The sequence below is a fragment of the Salvelinus alpinus genome, chromosome 20, assembly GCF_045679555.1.
Source record: "Salvelinus alpinus chromosome 20, SLU_Salpinus.1, whole genome shotgun sequence".
Lineage (NCBI taxonomy): Eukaryota > Metazoa > Chordata > Actinopteri > Salmoniformes > Salmonidae > Salvelinus > Salvelinus alpinus.
This window is the reverse complement of record NC_092105.1, coordinates 52,148,208-52,174,297: the sequence shown is the minus strand read 5'-3', so window position 1 is coordinate 52,174,297 and position 26,090 is coordinate 52,148,208. Positions and strand designations below refer to the sequence as shown.

Here is a 26,090-nt window from a genome sequence, read left to right as displayed (position 1 = left end):
ATACAGTACAAATTTGGGAATAAAGACGTTGTAATATAATTAGATAATTTCCCCTTTCTGCCAAAAGTCAAGGATATATGATGTCAAATGCCAAAAGCTGTTGAGGGTGTGCGTGTAAACCTGTCTGTCGGTGTGTGTGTGTGTATACATGTGTGTTGTTGTGTTATTGTGTGCGTGTCAAACTGTAAGTGAGTGTGATTCTGATTTTACTATCCTTTCACAAGGAACTTTTTTATTTTAGGCTTAGGGTTAGGGTTACAATTACGGTTAGTGTTAGAATTAGGGTTAGGGATTAGTTTAGGGGTTAAGGTTACGGTTAGGGTTAGGGGTTAGGGAAAATCGGATTTTGAATGGGAATCAATTGTTTGGTCACCACATGGACAATAAAACAAATGTGCCTGTGTGTGTCCCTGCTCCATCTGGGTGACTGCAGCACTTGGAGGCTTGTCACACAACAGGGAGACGAAAGCCTGCTGAAGGATAACACATGACTTCATGACAAAACAGCCATTGGAAATTATTTCAGTATGTGGCATTAAAAACAACTGAACAAATAGAGATAAGAAGGTTAGTAGGATTTGAAATGAGATTTCTCCTCACTCTCTCTCCCTCTCTACCCTCAGCTTAAAAGCTCAACAAAACGAATGGAGCTTATTACTGAAGATTACCTTACACTGGACAGATTCACCGCGTGGGGCCCGGAGTAAACAATGCCTTTCTCTCAGCAGTACAAACTATGTTCCATTTATAACAGTGAGCGATCATATCCACCGCAGCCTTAGATAAAGGAAAATATATGGTTGCCAGGAGTTTACAAATACAAATCATTTAAAGGGGCCAGTTTCTATGTGTGTTACCAGTGCAAACATAGATAAAGTAATTAGATGATGTTATATTACCGCATATATTACTGCTACATAAATAGCGGGTGGGCTGTGGATCAGGCAGTGTGTGTGCATGTGTCTGTGTGTGCGTGTGTGTTTCCATGAGTAAAGGGGATATTTGATGTCTCCATCTCAAAGTAATTGGAGAGGTATAAGGGGAAAGGGTCATGACCGAAGCCAATAAAAACAGTACTCTCATTGACGTGGATACGTAACTTGCAGAAATAGGAGTGTCGAAGTGCTAAATGTCATTAGTTGTACATGTACAAGCTTCAATAGATTTTCTATAATTGTTTGTTCAACTAATCCAATCATATTTCCCTCTCCCTGTCTTGGTCTAGAGATGGAGAAATGGATTGAAAGATTGAGAGATGGAGAGAAGAAATGGAGAGATGGAGAGACGAAATGGAGAGATGGATGGAAGAATTGAGATATGTGACCGAAAGGCTTGATTCGGTCTTATGTAGCAAAATTTGAAATTGTGTTTTTTACTTTGGATAAGAGTAGAGACTCAGAACTAGAAAATGCTATATCATACACAAGAGTTGAGGAAAAATGGGTAAGTAACATTGCTTTGAAAGTTTATAAAATTGTAAACCCACTTTTGAGAAAATGTCCCTTGAATGTTTTTTGGTACACCTACTGGATAGCTCTTCTTTGTCTACACCCATTCAGCATCGTTCACACCCTCTTAAGCATTATACCTACCCATCTCTTTAAGGATTCACGTGAGCCCATGTACTAAACAAGCAAAGATTTCAAGACTAAAGGCTGGTTTATACTATGTGTGTTCATACATTTAATTTGGAGTGCCAGAATGTGCTCTGGGCGTTCGTTTATAGAGCGTTGTCAGATTGTCTGTTCGTAAATTCAGAGCGTTTCGCTCTCGGAGCGCACACTGGACGCTCTGGCTGAGGAGTAGTGTTGATCCGAGTGTTCTGACCTCACAACGGCAGTTAAGCACCCAAGCTAACAGGCTAAGGTTGGCTAGCTTGCTAGCTACTTCCAGATAAAAATGAGAGAACACCTCACTCTGATCATTTTACTCACCCTTTCATAATTGATTAGGCTGTTTTCATTATATCCAAAGTGTGGGTGACTGTAACTGTGATGCTGGCAACAATTTAATTAGGATTTTTTTGCCAACGTTTACTGGCATCGGCCATAATCGACAGTTATTCTGTACTATTGCAGACTCAGACGAGAGTGCTCTGAAATCGGAGTAGATGGCCAGAGTGAATTTACAAACGCACCCCTAACAAAAGCAGTCAAGCACGCAAGCTAACTGGCCAACGTCGGCTAGCTACCTCTAGATACAAATGAGTGAACAGCTCACTCTGACCATTTTACTCGCCCTAGCAGAGCTGGTTAGACTGTTTTCATGTTATCTAGAGCATTGGTGACTGCAACTGTGCTGCTGGCAACAATCTAATTACGCTTTTTTGCCAATGTTTATTGACACCGGCCACATTCAACAGTTATTCTATGCTATGGCACACTCAGACGAGAGTGCTTGAGAAATTGGAGTAGATAGCCAGAGCGAATTACCAGCTATGTCTATCGACAGTTGTTGCAGTGACATCATGAACATTCTATTGAAATGGCTACTTGCATAGTGGAGTCTTTTGTTTAGACATGTAGCTAGCTAGCTATGAACCATAATCCCAAGTCATAACGTTACTACCCTGCATGAATCCGCAGGTAGCTAACCAACCAACTAACTAACATTAGGCTATTACTAGCAATGCAAATGGCTGAGATACGAATAATATTACCACACAGATCATACACGTAACGTTAGCCAGCGAGAAAGCTAGGTAACCTTAGCTAGCTAGCTAACAGTACACTTTAATTTGTAATGAAAACAACTTTCTGACGAAATTAGAAATGTGTAATATCTGAAAATGTAGCTAGCTAAACTATTTGACCCATGTACATGGATGGACGCTTCTCCCTCTCTGCCATGGTTGGCCTTAGTTTGAAGATGTAATCCGGAGACAGGTGTTTTCTACAACAGCCTTCTGTTTGTTCTCTTTTCGAATCCGTCTGCATATTTGCAATCAAACGCACAGAATTTTCTTAATCTGCTGAGCTATCATACTCTAATTCCACTGATTTCAAAACTCGGTCATCCAGAAAGTGGAGAGCAACACTTATTAAGTTATACTACGTGATATCTTAAAAAAAAAAAAAGCTGTGTTCGAAAAAATTGCCTACTGACCAGCTCATGTTACAGACAGAAGTGAGCTACATGGCAGACCAATCTGAACTCATCTCTCAGCGTGTCCAGCCCACCTATTATCTCAGCCAATCATGGCTAGCGGGAAGGTTGCTTACTTTTTCCGTGGCTAAATCAACTAGGCTCGTTATTTAACAATTGTATTTGTATGTACAGATGGCATACAAGTTATTCATTAAGGCACATGAAAGTTCACATGTTCTAGCATTTTGATGTAAAAAAAAGTTTACTTTCAAATGGCGCTCCTATGAAGTAGTGACGCGCGACATACGCCTAGTTTCCTGAAACGAGTCACATATGGAGAGAATAATGAAGGTAAAAGAAGTTGGAGAGATGGCTAGAAGGATTGAGATGGAGAGAGGGATGGAGGTATTCTAAGACAAAGAAAGGACATACACTGAGTGTACAAAACACTCTTTCCGTATACTGACCAGACTGCTGGGTTTTTCACGTTTAACAGTTTCCCGTGTGTATTAAGAATGTTCCACCACCCAAAGGACATCCATCCAACTTGACACAACTGTGGGAAGCATTGGAGTCAACATGGGCCAGCATCCCTGTAGAACACTTTCGACATCTTGTAGAGTCCATGCACAATGTATTAAGGATGTTCTGAGGGCAAAAGGGGGTGCAACTCAATATTAGGAAGGTGTTCCTAATGTTTTGTACATTCATTGTATATCCACTTCATTCCCTCTCTCTCTCTTTCTCTCTCCTGTCAGTGTAGTAGCAGTGGCTATCCAGAGTCGTTGGCGGGATCAGGTGTAGCTAGCTAGTTTACAGTATGATTTATCTTCAGATCCAGACAACAACAGCATAGAGCGCTGAGCTACCACCCAACACAGCCACTCCAGATGTTAAGGAGAACAAAAGTCAATTCCAAATAAATTCCCACTGTATGTGTGTTGTGATTTGATTTACAAGCCTGTGGGGAGGCACCATTTGTTAGCACAAGAGTCAGCAAGAGGTAGGTGGTGGTAGTGTCTGGGAAGGGTGTGTGTGTGTGTGTGTGTGTGTGTGTGTGTGTGTGTGTGTGTGTGTGTGTGTGTGTGTGTGTGTGTGTGTGTGTGTGTGTGTGTGTGTGTGTGTGTGTGTGTGTGTGTGTGTGTGTGTGTGTGTGTGTGTGTGTGTGTGTGTGTGTGTGTGGGCGAGGGGCGCGGTGGGGGTGCTCATGTGCCAGAAGCGTTTATTGGTTCACAGTGATTTATTGAGTGAGCTTCATTTCACTGAATGTTCTCAGATATTTATTTCCCTAAAGGCCCACACAACGATATGAACAGGCCTGCGTCCACATATGTCATCATGGGCCATTTTACACCGTCAGGAGATTTCTCTCCAACTAAGAAGGGAAAGACAAGATAGAAAGAGACTGAGGGTGTAAGAGACACACAAAGAGAGAGAGAGAGAGAGTGACAGAGAGAGAGAGAGAGAAAGAGAGAGAGAGAGGAGGAGGAGGAGGAAGAGAGAGAGAGAGAGAGAGAGAGAGAGAGAGAGAGAGAGAGAGAGAGAGAGAGAGAGGGAGAGAGAGAGAGAGAAAAAAGAAAAAAAAGAAAGAGAGCTACCATGATCAGGGCACCTTTTCATTAGTCTAACCAATGGAAATGGCATCTTTGAATATGGCTGAATAGTTTTGACTGTTCATCCTTCCTTCACTCTCTCCCCCCTGCCAACAATGTACTTACATTACATACATAATTCAAGCAGAGCCAACATCAGCTCTCTCAGATAAGGCAGTCTTACATCAAAGAACTCTTTAGCTTGAAGATGGTCACAGTAATTTTGATACGTAACAAATCTTGACTACTCATTCACACAAAGCCCAGTTTGAGCTTCTCAAACAAACATCCCCCACCCGTTAAATAAAGGTCACTTGGAAACCGAAACGATCAAATGATTGTGCTTCTCGCAAACGTCTCAATAATCTGTATTCTTAATCTATCTATTTCTTTTGACATGATTATTTTAGACCTAACCGCATATTGGTCCATCATATTCTTTGCTGAGAATTGATATTGAAGACCATTCTAGTTTATTTGATAACAGCTTATTTTACACTACTGTTTCCACTTGTATTTACCTGGTATTTGAAAGGAACTTGTGTGGAGGCAATGGGTACCTTCTGGCACTTACTTCAATTGCTAACTGTCTTCTACCAAATTGTGTCGGGTGGTTCTTGTTTCAATCCCATAGAGACGAACCAGTATTTCACAAGTTATTACTGTACAATTGAATTAGCAGTCAATACCGTGTAATCCATGTAATATTAAGGGAAAAGGGGGATACCTAGTCAGTTGTACAACTGAATGCTTTCAACTGAAATGTGTATTCCGCATTTAACTCAACCCCTCGGAATCAGAGGTGAGGGGGCTGCCATAATCAACATCCACGTCTTCGGCGCCCAGGGAACAGTGGGTTAACTGCCTTGCTCAGGGGCAGAATTTTTACCTTGTCAGCTCGGAGATTCAATCCAGCAACCTTTCGGTTACTGGCCCAACGGTCTAACCACTAGGCTACCTGCCTAGTGTTACTGCTATTCTCAGAAACGTAATATTCAGAGTGTTTCCAACCACCTTTATTAAAGTTAAAATACCATTATGTAGTGTATTCCTATTCTGTAAGGGTGCTGAGTGGCTGAGCCAGCCAGATGGTAGAAGTCTTTGATTCTCCAGGCTGTTTTCACTGCTGTGACATCGGACACACTCATTTTTGGTGCTGCCTCTTCTCTCCTCTCTATCTATTCTTCCTCCATCTCCTTCCCTTCCCACTCCGCTCTTCTCTTCTCCTCTCATACCCTTACTTACACCCATCCAAATTATTTCAGACAAAACTACGGCAACTAGGTACCTACTGTTGCATAGCCACACTATGAGGTGAGCCCCTAAGCCCTGACCTAACGTCAGTTGGATGTGTATTCTTGAGTAGGTGGCTAGGATTAGGGTTGAAGTAAGCTGGTCTCATACCTGTGCTTCAAGGAACCATCTAATCCTACAGTAGTGAATGAAGGGTCATATTTCAAGCGACTTACAGTATACCCTTTTCACACTATCCTGCTGACCTGAACTGTACTGTACCGGCTCTAATATTTGACTATTACATTTTCCTTTCCAGCACGGTTCTAGGGACTATTGTGAATGCGTAACCTGGCTAGCACAGTTTGTCTTGGCTCAGCTCAGTAGTGTTAAAAAGGGTATTAGAGTAAAGCAATGGGGCTGAACAAAGGCCTAGGTACGATAACTATATCAATCAAACCAATAAATACAATTCCCAATGACTTGGTCAGTGAAAAAACTGTACCATAACCACAAAACAATCCTCATGTTATGAGAATGACTGTTCTCTACAACTGTAACCCATTGATTGCTTGGCTAGCATAATCACTTTGTCGAAATGTGCAAAAGTCAATATGCAAAACCTCCCCGCTGCTGAGACCCAAAAATTACTAAATTGACCCTCATCATAATTTTCTACAGGGCGGATGAAAAAAAATCACCACCATCGCGGCCAATGATGAGAAGAAAAAAATCCCTCCCTTTTGTAAAATGAATCTACATTCATGTACATCTATATGAGCCAGTTAAGCAAATCCACCCCTGATTTGAATTGGACCAGCTAAGACCCTGCTCTTTGCATATCAGCCAAGTCCTGGCATTAAAACCCACTCGTGCACTTTTTTATCTGACCCCTAGGTGCTTCTTTGGGTCATATTATCATTACCATAATGTAAAGCTCAGAGCCAGGGCGTGGTCTCAGAATATCTCAGCTATACTCCCTGGTTAAATAAAGGTTAAATGAAATGATCTTTTTAGTGTGCTCTAAAATATGGAGTATGTCAAGATTCTGAAAAAAATAATGGTATATTCATTTATTCAAGATAAAAAATATATTTATTAATATCTCAAAATGACACTTTTTAAATGTGTATACATATGGTTTGGAACAATATACTCTACAAGTACATCACATTTCCATTGTGGGCTCTCAATAACTATTTAAGTAATGATACATTTTATGAGCCCCACCAACACAGTGAATGGGAAAATGGATTCAAAGGTAGGGCTGTTGCGGTGACCGTATTGACCGCCACACCGGCAGTCATGAGTCATTACCACATTCAAATTCCACATGTCACGGTAATCTCCTTTTATGCACTCTGGACATAGCACACAACTCGCTAATGACCATCAGGTCGTTAATGGCCTGGGACTCAGTGCTCTATTGTCCCTCTAACCAATCTGACAATGCAAATGCAATCGAAAATCACATGAAACACTTATCATCAAAACATTATTATGCTTTTAAAACGCACGTCACTGTGATCGATCCATTTGAAGAAAGACGTTCAACGACAGGTTGAAACTGAGTGGAAAACATGGTCGTTGTGGATGTGGTTTCAAAGCTGAACACAACAAAATGGACAGTGCTTTCTAAGGTGATGATTCATTCGAAACACCCATACGCATAGGCCTACACTTTATATGAGACCAAGCACAAAAAAATGTATTGAATTAAAATAATGATTGTGCCGTGATACAATACATAGCCTAATAGCCTACTGCATATAACACACGGCAGAAAAACATTTTCAAAAATTAGGTTTAAGATGTCTTTGGTACATAATTGGTCTAGCCTACACTCCAAAATTAAACACATTCTAGTAATCACCTTTGAGTGTGGACTGCATTATTATGCATACTGGGTGGACTGGATACCTCATGCTACACTCCAAACGTTCAATCCATGAGTCTGGGAGAGAACGTATAGCCCTAAGTGATGCTGTTGGTTCATTGATTGTACAGGGTGACTTACAGAGTTAGCCTACAATTATAGTGAATTTGTATTTTATTTTGAATAGCCTAGTAATATGGCAATTTTAAAACCTTTAGAATGAATAGGCTGACAGAAGGGCATAGGGGCTTTAAATATGTCATTGAAGTATGTTTCAACGTGTTACTATCGATGTTAAAGAACAGATTTCACCTGGTTTCCCTAACAAAGCACTGGGTAGCTGCAGGAACAGGGTTGGAGAGCCCATGGCATACAGAGTTTGGGCGGAATATCACCTGTCACACAGAAAGGGGCTGCATGCTCCTCTGACAATGGTTGATGTGTGGAGTAAAATGATCAAATTAAATCAAAGTTTATTGGTCGTGTACACAGATTTGCAGGTGCAGTGAAATGCTTGTGTTTCTAGTTCAAACAGTGCAGTAATACATACCAGTAATAAAAAAGACAAAAAATACACACTTAGTCCTGAATAAAAATGTAATGAAGGAATACATGTAAATAAATATTCTAATAAACCCAGATATTTCTATATGGAATCCCATGTAAAAGGAGAGTTTTGATGGTTACCACTAAAAGAGGAGGATGTCAGCTGTTATTGTATTCATTTCTCAGCTGCGCTACAAAACCAGAGTTGTTTTTCATAATTGAACAACGAACGGCAGGAAAGTGGCCTCAGCTCGTTTTTCGAGTGCCTACAAGATGACGTCTTTTTCCCCCCCGACCCTGTTCCTGCCATTTGATAATTGGCCATTCTAAATCGAAACTAATTTGACATATTAGTAAAGACAAGATTAAATTGAAAATAGTCTGATGGGTGAAAATATAATAACTTGATGAGAGAACATCAAGGCAAGGAACAAGGCAAGGAACAAAGCACAAGATTCTTTGGTGACTTCTTCAAATCATGATAGCATAGCCTGATCATAGCATAGTCGCATCATGCAGCCCACATATGTTCTGATTACTAAGACATTGTAACGTTTGATTCATTCACAACTAAAGTTGTCAAATAACTCTAATACTAGTGTATATGATCACATTCATGCTCAACATAGCCACTTCATATGGGCACTCGCTCTGGAACGGGAAATGTATCCTCTCTATTTTATGAAAAATATCCTTTCTATTTCATTCAAGTTCAATTATATTCTTCTCACTATAAAATCATATTATATAAAATAACGGCACGGGACTTATAAGCATATCTTGTCTGCTAAATGAACTAGCCTACAGCCTATGGCATGGCACATGACATACGTAGGCCGACTCATATTCTGTTCAACTGAAATACTTTTTCTTTAGACCTACCTCAAATAAATAATGGATTTATTGTGTTGGCGTATATTAAATGGATTTCTTCGACTTTTTAAAATGTAGATGTTCCAAAGGTGCGCACCAGCTGCTTGTACTGTATGTGCGGAGGCCTGGAGATGCTAAATATGTTAATGTTAATTACCAGTCAATTACCGTGAGACCGGCAGTCATTTGTATGACAATAACCGGCTGACAAAATGTTATGAGCGCCACAGCCCTATTCAAATGGAATTCCCTCTGCTGGTAATTTGCTGAATAAACAATCCTAAAGGCGGGCTGTGATTTGTTAGCACTTTTCTATTTATAAAATGGCTGATATCTCCAAAAGTACGAGAGAGCCCACTCTGGAAATGTTACGTGTTTGAAGAGTATACGTGATGTGCTCTATCAAAATGAGTAGGTTGTTGTGCTTGCTAATTAGCATAAAAAAAGTAACATTAAAAACTGGTGTTTACAGTGCTGAATAAAAACTTAAACAGCAGCTCTTTGCTGTATAATTTGACAGTCTCTCTCTGGTCAGTGGTGAAATCTCACATAGGCTAGTATCAAACTTTACTATGATTTTGTGGAAGCTGTCGACACATTGATTTGCGCTATATGATGAACCAGCGCAGTGGGCACTCTTAATTTACCAACATATCTCCTGGTCTGCCGGGTAGGAGGAGTTTGTCCCTTCGGACAAATTAAACGGTTCAAAATGGGAACACTTTGCCTATCCGGCACGCAGAGTTTCTGAATCAAGTGCACCTACCGCTAACAGTGGAAGACAATAAAAAAAAAATTGGGCTTTTCTAAAGAATCAACTAAGAATGCCTTGCAGATTGACTGGTAACCACTGCACTAGAACAGCATGTTTTCTAACCAACCCCAAAAATTTGAAAGTCGAAATCAAAGTGTAAGTAAACTTTTAAAGCCTCAGGCGATAAAATGTGTCCTTGGCTAGCTATCAGTCAACCGACAATCTATTGGGTGTCCAATCAAGAACACATCTTTCGACTAATGGGCCAAGTACAATATGTTGTGTACATCATTCTCCGAAACAACCAATAGTCCAAACCTCATGTCTCTATCATAATCCGTTCAAAATTTATTGTAGGATGGCCAGAATTAGTGTTCCTAAGAAATACCTGTTTTTTTCAAAGATTTCTCCTAAAAACAAGTGTACAGTACACAAGAGGTTGGTGGCACCTTAATTGGGGAGGATGGGATTGTGGTAATGGCTGGTGAGGAATTAATGGGATGGCATCAAATATCTAAAATATAACACATTGTTTCCAGGCTTTTGAATCCATTCCATTTCAGCCGTTCCGGCTATTATTAAGACACATTCTCCCCTCAGCAGCCTCCTGTGGTACATTATCTCTGTGAAATGCCAATGGAGCACTGAGCATATACCAAACTGTTTTTATTTTCATAGCCTTTTACATTTAATTCAGCTTGTGTCATGCATTTTTTATTTTTTTGCGACCCACGGAACCCACTTTCAAGACAACAACCGCAAAATGTAAAATCCTCAAAAGTTGCTATGAGAAACCTGCACCGTCATGTCAACAGAGCTCGGTGCTTATTATTGTATGTATTAGGTTACAAAATCCAGCTTTTTGGATATAATGTTGATGACATGTTAGAGAAAACACCCACTGAACAATTCAGAACATGACTAATCATATTTGTCTTTGTAAAATGTATTTTATAACATAAGTAAGTGAAATGTCACAACCAATGCGCATTTTCACCCACTCTGGGCAGAGCAGGTGGATACCCTACATGCTAGTTAACTAGCTGTTTAGCTTGCTAGGACACCCACAAACTAGTTTTTAGACATATTAACCAGCTAGCTAGCCTAGCCTGTTAATTGAGCCAAGGAGTATTTTTGTATCCCTTTTTACTCTGCCTGATCCATTCAGTAGTTTTTTACTGGGACACATACCTGAATAATATCCATGTTACTGTAATGGATGTCATCTTTTTAACATAACGCTCCTTATCCACCGTGAACAGAGTGAGGAGTGTTATGGAGTAGTATGGACTATTACTGCTTTGGAGATATTCTGGAGATCGTCTTTGAGCGTGATAGAGAGTGTTAGAGAAGGGGAAGAGGGATATGAAAGGGAAGTTAGAGTGCTATGTGCATGATGATACTGAAAGAGATTCCTGATTTCTGTGATGTCACGTCTGGGAGTGTGCATGTGCGTGTGTGTGCGTGCGTGCAAACAATACACACGTTAACATAATAAATCTTCAAATTAATTATATAGTTAGCAGATAAAAAATAAAATTGATTAAAACACTACAAGTCTGCTCTGAGTTCACCAGGAACAATACCAGCAACACAATCATTGTTCAAGCTTGAGTTAGTTTTAGATGGCTGTTAATCAAGAGCACAGTGTGATTGCTATTACTTCATTACTCTGCAGTGATGATACCATCTCTGCCACAACTATGTAACTACGTGACTTATTCCTCTGCTGTGTTCCTTTCTAAGCCCAGGTATTCCAAAGAATAAACAGGGAGGGCGGAACTATCCCCTGTCCATCCACACACACACACACACACGCACGCACGCACGCACGCACGCACGCACACTTTGCTGTCCTTTAATCATCTCAGTGTCTGAACCCCCGGGATTATTCAGGATGACATAACATCGGGGGCCGTGTCCCAAATGGTACCCTATTCTCTATTAAGTGTACTATATCGGGAATAGGGTGTCATTTTAGATACAAGCCAGTTCCAAGTGAAAGCCAGAGTTAGTAGGAATGCCTGGCTATGCCAACCACAAATAACAGCGAGCTGAGACACACACACACACATACTTCAAAGCTGCTGGCACACAGTATCTTTCCATCTCACAACCAAAACTTCTTACAACCACCCAGTAAACAAAGAAGTTTGATACAGTATTATGGGAGAGAGAGTAAAGTTACAGCATAGTAATCTCTCTGGCTGGATGTGATATAAAACTGTAAAACATTAGCCTTGAGAGGATTTGATTGGGGGCTGAGGATTCTCTCCATGCTGCAGTGTAATGCTCTCCCTGAGAGAGCAGGGGCCGGTAGTTAATAGGGGTCAGGGATCAGAGGCAGTCTGGGCTGGCCTGTCAATTGGCAGGGGTGCATCAATTAGACAGTGGCAGAGGGTAGGATAAGACCAGGTAGATGGAGAGCATGGGTGGATGGAGGGAGAGAGAGAGGTGGAGAGAGAAGAGGTGGAAAGGAGAGGACATGAGAGGAGGGGAGATGAGAGGATTGGAGAGCAGAGCAGGCGGTGGATGGAGAGAGAGGAGATGGGTTAGGTGAGAGTGAAACACAGTACAATACCGTAAAATGTACTGTATTATACTGAAGAAAAATACTACCGTAATCAGAATGAATTAATGAAATTCATTGAGGGTAGGGGTTTATATTTCACAGTACTTTACTGTAATTAGAAGGGATTGGTGCAAGCAGGTGTTTGGTGATCACTTGCACTTCTAGAAGCTTAACTGGCAGCGACTACAGGGCAAAACAGACCAAAAGGACATGGCAAAATGCTGAACCATTTAAGACTTGCTGCCACTCCAATCTGTCCCCTATACATGTTAAATTGAGGGGGCACTATAACCACATAGGAGTTAAATTGGTACAGCATTCTCACTCACGGTGCAACAATAGCCTCTTACAAGACATGCTTCAAAATATGTTAATGAGCCAGAAACAACAATACCATGCACCCACTAATGGTCAAAAGGTTTTTGGCACTCCAAAGATACGGTATGATACTGTATTCCGTGGGGTGGAATTACAGTACCAATCGAAACACAACAGATATTTCCCCCACCCACAACATTTTCCTACAATGCACCACAATTTACAGTACGCTGCATTAAAATGTTTCCGAGTATTTTTACTGTTTATAATGGCTAAAATGACCGTATAAATTACAGTTTTTTGCTACGGTGTAGAGGAGGCAGGGGAGAGCTGGATGAGAGAATGAGAGGAGGTAAATAAAGAGGAGAATAGTGTAATCTAATGTTATCATCAGAATAATGAGGTCATGACAAATTCTATCAATACAAAAGACATTAAAATACATTAAATACTGGTTTGAGTGTCAAGATTAACAACCAGCCCATACATAAGTAATATATAGCCAATAATGGCCTTATAGATCAAATAACATTTATTATAAAATATATGATCATATATTTATTTGTATTTGTATTTATTTATTATTTGTATTTTTTTGTGTGTGTGTATTTTACCCCCTTTTTCGATCTTGTCTCATCGCTGCAACTCCTCAACGGGCTTGAGAGGTGAAGGTTGAGTTTTGCGTCCTCCGAAACATGACCCACCAAACCACGCTTCTTAACACCCGCCTGCTTAATGCAGACTCCAGCCGCACCAATGTTTCGGAGGAAACACCGTCTACCTGACGACAGAGGTCAGCCTGCAGGCGCCCATCCCGCCACAACGAGTCGCTAGGGTGCGATGAGCCAAGTAAAGCCCCCCTGGCCGAACCCTCCACTAACCCGGACGGCGATGGGCCAATTGTGGCGCCGCCCTATGGGACTCCCGGTCACGGCCAGTTGTGATACAGCCTGGGATCGAACCTGGGTCTGTAGTGACGCCTCTAGCACTGTGATGCAGTGCCTATGACCGCTGTGCCACTCGGGAGGCCATGATCATATATAATATAACATATATAAATCCCACACCCCAATACAAAAATAATAATACGGATATGTATTTTCATCATGAAAAAATGTACTCAGAACATTTGTTTTTCTTTTGTTCAATGCGTTTATTGCTTAAAAATGTGTTCCAGAAAACTTTTTTTTTTTACATGGCATATATCGAAAAACAATAAATAAATCTAAGATGTAGGAGTGAATTATTTTCTTTCTGCATTTAGTGTTAGGCAACCTTATGACTACTTTGTCGTATCTTTGTATCTACCTTAGATGTTGCCATCTCATTTTGAGATTAGATTGAGATGGTGTAGACTGTTATGGGTTCATAATTTTTGGAGTACAAGTTTTGAAAACACACAGTCTTATCTAAGTATGAATGTTTATTTTCATACAGTATAGTGGTGGCTGCCCATTACACTGTAATAATAAAACATGGCTTAGATATTGTCGTAATCAACAACTCTATATGGTTGTAATCCACTATTATTTTGGGCTGAGTCCTCCAAGGATTTACATTGGGAATTGTTTATGCCTGTTGCCACCACCAGGGGATGAGGGACCACAGCGGTTTGGGTATCCACACCTATGACAACTATACCGTTTCTCCTACTCTCTTTTCCTTTGTTCTGTTCGACAGGTACACCTCCGTTCAAAAGTTTGGGGTCACTTAGAAATGTCCTTGTTTTTGAAAGAAAAGCACATTTTTATGTCCGTTAAAATAACATCAAATTGATCAGAAATACAGCGTAGACATTGTTAATGTTGTAAATGACTATTGTAGCTGGAAACGGATGAATTTAAAAATGGAATATCTACATAGGTGTACAGAGGCCCATTATCAGCAGCCATCACTCCTGTGTTCCAATGGCATGTTGTGTTAGCTAATCCAAGTTTATCATTGTAAAGGCTAATTGATCATTAGAAAACCCTTTTGCAATTATGTTAGCACAGCTGAAAACTGTTGTTATGATTAAAGATCAATAAAACTTTAGACTAGTTGAGTATCTGGAGCATCAGCATTTGTGGGTTCGATTACAGGCTACAAATTTGCCAGAAACAAATAACTTTCTTCTGAAACTCATCAGTCTATTCTTGCTCTGAGAAATGAAGGCTATTCCATTGCCAAGAACCTGAAGATCTCGTACAACGCTGTGTACTACTCCCTTCACAGAACAATGCAAACTGTCTCTAACCAGAATAGAAAGAGGAGTGGGAGGCCCTGGTGCACAACTGAGCAAGACGACAAGTACATTAGAGTGTCTAGTTTGAGAAACAGATGCCTCACAAGTCCTCAACTGGCAGCTTCATTAAATAGTACCTGCAAAACACCAGTCTCAACGTCAACAGTGAAGAGGCAACTCCGGGATGCTGGCATTCTAGGCAGAGTTGCAAAGAAAAAGCCATATCTCAGACTGGCCAATAAAAATAAAAGATTAAGATGGGTAAAATAACACAGATACCGGACAGAGGAACTCTGTCAGTGAAGAGAAGAGTCTTCACTGTTCACTGTTAACGTTTAAACTGGTGTTTTGCTGTGTAGTGCTAGGGCAAAAACCAAAACGGGTACCGAGGGGGACCCCAGGACCGAGATTGGGAAACCCTGCTATAGATGTTGACATGTTTCTGAAAAGCAACCTGAGGGGTATGTACAGAGAGTGTATAGATCATAGAATTAGAATTACTAGAAGGGGAATAGGCCCTTAGATCATAGCTAGGAGGGGGTCTACCTTGGGGGTGAGGGGGAACTTTCTCAGGCTCAATTCCATTGGAAAATTTGGGGGGGGGGTCTCTTTCTCAGAATGAACATATAAGGATAACAGGCGTTGTGTCGGAGATACATCGCCTGTAAAAAGAGGCTACTTGCTGTTCACCCAAACCAACACTGTTTCAGATGGGAATTCCCTTCTACACATTCTAATTCTAAGCAACAATGGCTGTGGTACAGTATATATTATTTGTAGCAATGTACAGATAAGCCAGTAAGTATCATTATCTTCAGACGTAACTCAAATGTTGATATCTGTCTGTCATTATGACATCGGAGAATTATTTATGACACATTGAACTTATTTCATTTGAACAATTCTAGGTGGCAAAGTTAAAAGGGGAGAAGATGGGGAAAAAATATGGACTGGATCCTGAAAAAGTGGCCACGATAACTGGTGAGTGGGTTTATGTTCATCGATTGCAAATTAGCATTTGACAGTGTGCAGGTATTGTCACGATATTTTAAAAAGAATATGACTAATGGCAGGCTACTTCAATACTCTCCAAACTGGTCACTGAGACATAGAAATGGTATTCATGAGTTCATCTGACTCTGGGTAAAATTGACCAATAATCTCCCAAAATATCTCAGTATCACTTTCCTTTTTTTTTTTTAAGTATACCCCATAACAGGGTTGGGATCTGTTTGAATTTAATACATTGAAGATGTTAAAGGGATAGTTAACTTTTTTTTTTTTACATCTTGGTGTCAGATGGATAACAAAAAAACGATGTGGGTGATGGGGGCAATTAGACAAGAAGTTCAATGTTGGTGGCCAAATCCCCTCAAGTTAATTCAGGCTATTTAAACAACTCTGAACCATTGATTACAGTTACTCCTGGCCCATAGACTACTTTCAGGCTAAGGAACCATCTGATTGGCTATAGTTAACTATCCCTTAATCCATTTAGACTATTCCAAGGAACACGCATAATAAACTAAACCGAACGTCTGTATATCAAAAAGAAGACCGTTTTTGTTTGTAACCCTAAAGAAATTGCCAAATTGAGTCTCCCAGTCCCTGACGTTGAAGAACATCCCCACAGCATGATGCTGCCACCACTACGCTTCACCGTAGGGATGGTGCCAGGTCAGAGTGACCACCGGGTTCTTTGTCAGCTCCCTGACTAAGGCCCTTATCCCCCGATTGCTCAGTTTGGCCGGGTGGCCAGCTCTAGGAAGAATCTTGGTGGTTCCAAACTTCTTCCATTTAAAAATAATGGAGGCCACTGTGTTCTTGGGGTCCTTCAATTCTTCAGATTTTATTTTGGTACCCTTCCCCACATCTGTGCCTCGACACAATCCTGTCTCGGAGCTTTACGGACAATTCCTTTGACCTCATGGCTTGGTTTTCTGTTCTGACATGCACTGTCAACTGTGAGACCTTATATGTGACTCACCACCTGGATTTGGTCTTATGTTGCAAAATGTAAAAGTAGAGACTCAGAGCTACAACATGGTATACTATACACAGCATTTTTGAGGAACAATAGGAAAGTAATTCTGCTTTTAAAGTTGATACACTTGTAAACTCACTTTTGAGAAAAGGGCATTTGAATGTTTTGGTACCTACCGGAGAGCTCTCCTTTGTCTACACCCATTCAGCATTGTTCACATCCTCTTAAGCCAGCCCCACCCATCTCATTAAGGATTCACATTTGAGGTCATGTGCTAAACAGTAAGTAGTGTAGAAAAGATTAAGACTAAAAGTGGTAGTAGCCTACAATAAGGAAAAATTGTACAGATAAAAATATTGTACAAATATTAGATGACGCTTACCCAGATAGACTTGTCGAAACTGATGGGTCATGTGAGAGAAATGTTATAACCCCCAGCCACATCCAGTGGTGGAAAAAGTAGTAAATTATCATACTTGAGTAAAAGTATAAATCATTTCAAATTCCTTATATTAAACCAGACGGTACAATCTTTTTATTGATGGATAGCCAGGGGCACACTCCAACACTCAGACATAATTTACAAACGAAGCATTTGTTTAGTGAGTCTGCCAGATCAGATGAAGTAGGTATGTTCTCTTGATAAGTGTGTGAATTGGACAATTTTCCTGTAAAAATGTAACGAATACTTTTGGGTGTCAGGGAAAATGTATCGAGTAAAAAGTGCATTATTTTATTTCGGAATGTAGTGAAGTAAAAGTAGCCAAAAATATAAATAGTAAAGTAATGTACAGATTCCCCCCCCCAAAAATACTTAAGTAGTACTTTAAAGTATTTTTACTTAAGTACTTTGATCACTGACCAAATGCTTTCACACCAGTACATGAGCATACTTTATATACTGTTACACATGCACTTATCACATAGTATTCCATACATAAATTAAGGCCATGCAACCCGAGTTGAAACCTGAGTGAGGTGCACATGTACAGTACATAAACAGATGCATGAGCCATATATTAACGTGGATGCGCCATTTCTTTATGTGGTGGACACTTGATATGGTCACATGATATTGTTGTAGTTTGTCACAAAATCATGTTACAACCACACATATCAATATTCATTTTATATATCAATATTTTGCTAAGTCTTGTTAAGTGGATGGGTCTCTACAGAAGGTGTAAACGGTACAGCCAAATGGTTACTTGCATAATAGCAATATCAGAAATAGATAGTGTCAATATAAATACAGTATGTACAGTATGTACAAGAACAATATCAATAATGATATCAGTGATAGATGAGTTCGTTATATGCATACAATCAGAGGTAAAGTGGCTGAGCAGTGGGATACACAAATAGTAGCAGCAACGTATGGCGTGTGTGTTAGGAGTCATGTGAATAGAGACACTGCAGATAGTGCTGATGACCGGTCCGTCCAAACCACGCATGAACAAGGGAATCTATATTCGGAGAGCCTGTTCCTGTCCTGCTCTTGACTTTGGTGCAGGGCATGTGACATCCATAGCCTCTTCGTCGCAAAAACGCCCTGATCTTCTCAAAAAGATAAGTTTGTCTAGCTGTGTCCAGTCCAGGTGGTGCTTGTACAGGCAGACCATCTATGGGAGGAAGGATGTCAGCGTTGCGCAGCAGCTGAAACCTGGTCCCGACAGTCCGAAAGCTCGTTGGTGACAACACCACCAGGCTCCAGAGCATCGAAGCTGTAAAACAGGGAATAACAACAACAAAAAATCAAAAGACATTACAACCCTGCACAACATCAATTCACCTCCCAAGTTTAGATAAGAAGAATAACCTCATGCAATGAAATTAAAATTATTTTCACCTGAAGTGCTGGTACTGCTTGATCTGTGGCAGTGCCCTGAAGTACGGAGTCAGGTGTTGTTGCCAGCCATAGCTTTCCACCAGCACCGTACCATCCTCCAGTCCAACCAGCTGTGGGATGTTGACCCCTGTCGCAGTGCTGTCCTTCACAACACCAGCAATCTAAGACAAAGTTTTTACTCTGGTCTTTTTGAAGCACTGCTTGATGAGGCCGAAGCATCAGTCAGAGGCAAACTTGGTGTGGTCTGTGATCAGGAAGTGAAGGTCCAGACTGTGGTGGAGCTTGTGCATGGTCTGCCAGACACAATACCAGAGCACAAACGTGTTCTTATTTTGGCCACTACAGTTATCACAATTCAGGTCCACACGTGTTTCCCCAACTTCGTAGTTAAAGAAAAAATGGTGCATGTAGTTGGTGACTGAGCTGCTGTCTTTGCTTGCTTGGGCCAGCTCTCTTTTTGATGGGGCATTAGACCATTCTCCTTGTGGAGGAGAGTCAGGCGTGTTTTACTGATGCTTAAAGACAAATTCCAGACACAAATATTTTAGCATTATTATACAATAGATGCAAAATGGCATTCTGAGATAACACCACTACATACACGTAATGTTAGCTAGCTAGCCAGCCATCTAACATCAGCTGGCTAGCTAACAGCAAGCTTTAACTAGCAATACAAATTTATTGTCATAGCTAGCTAAAGTTAACAAAATAGGTTCATGTTAATGTTAATGTTCACTTGCAATGCGAAATGGCATTCTGAGAAAACATCACTTACGTTACACACAATTCATACATGTAAATGAATGTTAGCTAGCAAGCCAGCCATCTAACGTTAGCTTGCTAACTTGTGGTCTTTTGTTTAGACATGTCACACTAACATTAGCTAGCTAAAACATTTACTATAATCCCAATCCATTGAGTAACGCTACTAGCAATACAAACCAATTGTCATAGCTAAAGTTAACCAAATAAGTTAGGTTCAATGTTAACATTAGCTAGCAAGCCAGCCATTGAACTCCAGATGGCTAGTAAACAGCAAGCCTTAACTTGCAATGAAAACAACTTTCTGACAAAATTAGAAACGTATAATATCTGAAACTGTAGCTAGACTCTTACCCATATCATGGATGAAAGCTTCAGGGCAGACTGCAACCCCTTTCATTAAATAAGACGTCCTGGGTCGTTTCCGTTTAGTTTGCACAGCTTGTTTGGCCCGTTGTGTTCAACTGATTTCAAAACTCGGTCAGCTTCTACCCACGAAGACATAAGACTACTAAACATGACTGCTAAATAGCTAATCAAATGGCTACCCAAACTACCTGCATTGACACTTTATTGAGACATGGATTTTGTATATGTGCCATTTCCTCTCCTCTTCAATGGATGTGCGAAGTTGCTGTATATTGGAGGTAATTGGAACACATTGTCGCATATGTCGATTCAGAGCATCCCATACATGCTCAATGGGTGACATATCTGTTGAGAATGCAGGCCAAGAAAGAACTGGGATATTTTCAGCTTCCTGGAATTGTGTACAGATCCTTGCGATATGGGGCCGTGCATTGTCATGCTGAAACATGAGGTGATGGCGGCGGATGAATGGCCTCAGGATCTCGTCACGGTATTTCTGTGCATTCAAATTGCCATCAATAAATGCAATTGTTGTCCATAGCGTATGCCTGCCCATACCATAACCCCACTGCCACCATGGGGCACACATCAGCAAACTGTTCATCCACACCACGCCATACACTCTGTCTGCCATCTGCCGGGTACAGTTGAAACCGGGATTCATCCGTAAAGGGCACACTTCTCCAGTGGCCATCGAAGGTGAACATTTGCCCACTGAAGTCGGTTTACGATGGTGAACCTCAGGTCAAGACCCTGGTGAGGACAACGAGCACACAGATGAGTATCCCTGAGACATTTTCTGACAGTTTGTGCAGAAATTCTTTGCTTGTGCAGTCAGTTTCATCAGCTGTCTGGGTAGCTGGTCTCAGACAATCCCGCAGGTGAAGAAGCCGGATGTGGAGGTCCTGGGCTGGCATGGTTACACATGATCTTCAATCGTGAGGCCGGTTGTACGTACTGACAAATTCTCTAAAATGATATTGGAGGCGGCTTATGGTAGAGAAATGAACATGAAATTATCTGGCAACAGGTCTGGTTGACATTCCTGCAGTCAGCATGCCATTTGCACACTCCCTCAACTTGAGACTGTGGGACTGTGTTGTGTGACACAACTGCACAATTTAGTGGCCTTATATTGTCCCCAGCACAAGGTGCACCTGTGTAATGATCATGCTGTTAAATTAGCTTCTTGACATGCCACACCTTTCAGGTGGATGGATTATCTTGGCAAAGGAAAAATGCTCACAAAATGTGTGCTCACAATTTGATACAAATAAGCTTTATGTGAGAATGAAACATTTCTGGAATCTTTTAATTCACCTCATTAAAGATGGGACCAACAAGTTGCATTTATATTTTTGTTCAGTGTAGATATAATCTTTAAACAATGGAGAGAGAAACACCTATCTATTGATGGGAAGATTACCCTGATTAATTCTCTAGTGTTATCGCAGTTTACATATTTATTAATGGCTCTACCAACTCCAGAAGAATCCTATTTCAAATTATGCGTGAATAAATATTTAACTTTACTTGGAATGGCAAACCAGAAGTTAAACGAGCACATTTATATAATGAAAAGGACTTTAGAGGGTTAAAACTATTAATGTATTAAACCTCTCTCTTAGTCTCCATTGTCCGAAATTGTATCTAGCAAGCTACTCTTTGCCTTTTGTCGATTTAAAATTGTACATTTTCGGTAGATTGACAATGGATCTCTGTTTAACGTATCCTCCTTTTTCAATTAAGTCATACAGAGTTGGCTACAAGTTCATCCTCAAGAAAAGGCATATCTAATATTACAGCATATAATATGCCTTAACTCCAAAGTATTGATGGAGAGAACCAAAATATTTGAAAAGGTATAACATTTATGACGGACATTGTAAACAGGGATGGTAAAATTGTCACAAGCAACTAACAATAGTGTCTGGAGGTGTATGCTCAATACAAAATTATAACCAACTCATAACCAACTCATACTGGCTCAGAATTCATGCCACAAAATTGGAAGAGACAATTACTTGAAGAAGAAATGAAAGAATTAGTATGCCTGGCACCCATAAAATAAAATAAAAAGATAAATGGCTTAAAGTGATTAGCATAAATTGAAAAATGTATCAGTTTCACTTAAAGTCAAAAGGGGTGACAGCAATGCCGTATAAAATTCAAGTTAGTTGGAAGCAGGTATTTGATGTCCCAACACCTTGGCATCGGGTCTATGAACTGATATATATAACAACAATGGACACATCAATCCGTTCATTTCAATTTAAGCTATTATATAAAATACTTGCTACAAAAAGAATGCCCAATATAATGGGGAATTGAACAATCAACCTTGTGCAGACTCTGCCACGAGGAAACAGAAACAAAAGAGCATATTTTCTGGTACTGTCCATCGGTGGCTCGCTTTTGAAGTCAGGTCCAGGAATGGTTATATCATAATATCAGGGTTCAGATGGATCTGCAAACTGTATTGTTAGGATATCTGGATAAACCATGATCAGTCAATGGGAAATATCATTATACTCTTGGGTAAAGTGTTTACTTCTAGGGCAATATTGGTTTAAACTTTACAAATAAGGAGATTCAGGACCCTCGTATGACATCACAATAAAATGGAGGGATGTATTGCAAAAGGAAATGACCGAAATGGCATTATACTGGGAAAGATTGGTTAATCTGTGGACATCGGAGGGTTGGAGTTACGATCACAATGAATGGTGGATTGGCCGCTGTGGGTGAAAAATCCAGCACTTGCAGAAAGAGGAAATTAATAATGTTAACTACATTAACTACATGTGCTATAAATGTGAGCAAAAATATCTTTTAAGTAGAAGTACAAATAAATAAAATAAGGGGGATTATAAATGATGTAAACAATTAAAGTGATAGAACCCACAATCTTATCTGCAAAATTAAATGACTATATTCTCAAGGACTTTTTGTTTTTAAGTGCACGTGTGTGGTATGTGAGCGTGTGCTTCATCCATGTGTGTGCGTGGGAGGGAGATATTCAAAAGGAGAGATATTTGATTATATTGTGTTCACCTATCCAAGTGATCCAAATGATTTAAACATTGAGCACCGGAGCAGACAGTCTCTCCGGAGCTTACATTTGCAATCTTATGCCGTTTAAGTGTATATTGGAAAAAGGACAATGTGGCCTGTTGAACACATTCACCCTTGAGGCCAAACTGCTATGGTAATGAACAGAAACACAGTGTCCTTTATCCTGCTGTATAGGTGGATGAAAAAGCATATCAAATGTTATGTGTCACGTGCGCCAAATATGCTTCCTTACAAGCCCTAAACAAACAATGCAGTTCAAGAAATAGAGTGAAGAAAATATTTACTAAAAAAAAAAAAAAAAAAAACACAAGAAAATGACATAACAATAACGAGGACATATAGAGGGGGTACCCGGTACCGAGGCAATGTGCGGGGCTACAGGTTAGTCGAGAGAATTTGTAAAGTGACACTGCATAGATAATAAACAGCGTGTAGCAGCAGTGTAAAATCAAAGTGGGGGGAGGGTTAATGTAAATTGTCCAGGTGGCCATTTGATTAATTGTTCAGCAGTCTTATGGCTTGGGGGTATAAGCTGTTGAGGAGCCTTTTGGTCCTAGACTTGGCGTTCCGGTACCGCTTGCCATGCTGTAGCAGAGAGAACAGTCTATGACTTGGGTGACTGGAGTCTTTGACTATTTTTTGGGGCCTTCCTCTGACACCGCCTGGTATAGAGGTCCAGGATGTCAGGAAGCGTAGCCCCAATGATGTACTGGGCCGTCAACACTACCCTCTATAGCTCCTTATGGTCAGAGGACGAGCAGTTGCCATACCAGGCAGTGATGCAACCGGTCAGGACGCTCGCGGTGGTGCAGCTGTAGGACTTTTTGACGACCTGGGGGCCTATGCCAAATCTTTTCAGTCTCCTAAGGGGGAAAAGGTGTTGTAATGCCCTCTTCACAACTGTCTTGGTGTGTTTGGACCTGCCTCACAAACACACACACACACAGTCACAAGTTCGTAGGTATGCATAAACACACATGCATGGCACTCTTGGCATTCTCTCAACCAGTTATGTTGTGTTGTGACAAGGTAGGGGTGGTATACAGAAGATATCCCTATTTGATAAAAGACCAGGGCAAGAACAGCTAAAATAAGCGACAGTTCATCATTACTTTAAGACATGCAGTCAGTCAATCCAGAAAATTTCAAAAACTTTGAACGTTTTTTCAAGTGCAGTTGCAAAAACCATTAAACGCTATGATGAAATGGGCTCTCATGAGGACCACCACAGGAAAGGAAGACCCAGAGTTACCTCTGCTGCAGAGGATAAGTTCATTAGAGTTAACTGCACATCAGATTGCAGCCCAAATAAATGCTTCACAGAGTTCAAGTAACAGACACATCTCAATATCAACTGTTCAGAGGAGAGTGTGTGAATCAGGCCTTTATGGTCAAATTGTTGCAAAGAAACCACTACTAAAGGACACCAATGCCTTTAATGGTCTAAATTTGAGGTTTTGGTTGCAACCGCCATGTCTTTGTGAGACACAGACTGGGTGAATAGATGATCTCAGCATGTGTGGTTCACATTGTGAAGCATGGATGAGGAGGTGTGATGGTGCTTTGCTGGTGACACTGTCAGTGATTTATTTAGAATTCAAGGCACACTTAACCAGCATGGCTACCACAGCATTCTGCAGCGATACGCCATCCCATCTGGTTTGTGCTTAGTCCCACTATTTTATTTTTTATGTACCCCCCTTTTCTCCCCAATTTTGTGGTATCCAATTGTTAGTAGTTACTATCTTGTCTCATTGCTACAACTCCCGTACGGGCTCGGGAGAGACGAAGGTCGAAAGCCATGCGTCCCCCGAAACACAACCCAACCAAGCTGCACTGCTTCTTAACACAGCGCGCATCCAACCCGGAAGCCAGCCGCACCAATGTGTCGGAGGAAACACCTGGCGACCTTGGTTAGCGTGCACTGCGCCCGGCCCGCCACAGGAGTCGCTGATGCGCGATGAGACAAGGATATCCCTACCAGCAAAACCCTCCCTAACCCGGACGACGCTAGGCCAATTGTGCGTCGCCCCACGGACCTCCCGGTCGTGGCCGGCTGCGACAGAGCCTGGGCGCGAATCCAGAGTCTCTGGTGGCACAGCTAGCGCTGCGATGCAGTGCCCTAGACCACTGCGCCAGGAGGCCCGTTTAGTGGGACTATCATTCGTTTTTCAACAGGACAATGACCCAACACACCTCCAGGCTATGTAAGGGCTGTTTGACTAAGAAAGAGAGTGATGGAGTGCTGCATCAGATGACTTGGCCTCCACAATAACCCGACCTCAACCCAATTGAGAAGGTTTGTGATGAGTTGGACTGCAGAGTGATTCCATTGGATACTACATGATTCCATATGTGTTATTTCATAGTGTTGATATCTTCACTATTATTCTACAATGTAGAAAATAGTAAAAATTAAGAAAAACCCTTGAATGAGTAGGTGTGTCCAAACTTTTGACTGGTACTGTACTTAACACATGTTAAGAACTCTGTGGGTAGTGCTAAAACTAATGACGTCATATCTGAATTCTTCCATCTTAATGCACCTTCGCCATTAAAGGCAAATTCTATTTGAGGAAACACTGTCCATCTGACACGGACAAAACAAAAGCCGAGATGCTCCACTATTACAACAATCCTTACGCCCACAAATGTTCTTGCTCGGAAATGTTCCGTTTCTAGGAACTGTACACACACGCAAGCACATACACAGACGCACACACAGACGCGCGCGCGCACACACACACACACGGTTAATTGCTGCTTGGCTGTGAAGTCAGGGTTAAGTCTTCTAGAAACTGGCTTCAGATCAGCTCTAAATCAAAACAGACAAATGCATTCACTTCTCCAATAAGACAATGAAGTATCCCCCCCCCCATGACCAAAGGTTTTATGTATATCAAAAAGAAAAGATCTCACAGGAGAGTGAAGGAAAAGAATGTGAAGATGAGAAAAGTGGAGAGAGGTTAAAAAGAG

At 40.9% G+C, this 26,090-nt stretch overlaps 1 protein-coding gene and 1 long non-coding RNA gene across 5 annotated transcripts in view; both read right to left on the bottom strand.

Annotated features, from left to right (window-relative positions):
• Positions 1 to 26,090, bottom strand: part of LOC139547064 (dachshund homolog 1-like) — a 272,848-nt gene that overhangs the window by 171,086 nt on the left and 75,672 nt on the right. The window lies entirely within an intron of this gene.
• On the bottom strand, positions 17,567 to 19,404 carry LOC139547065 (uncharacterized). The gene is made up of 2 exons (XR_011669329.1): positions 18,909 to 19,404; positions 17,567 to 18,783 (listed from the first exon to the last, which is right to left on the bottom strand). It is a non-coding gene; the product is annotated as an uncharacterized lncRNA (long non-coding RNA).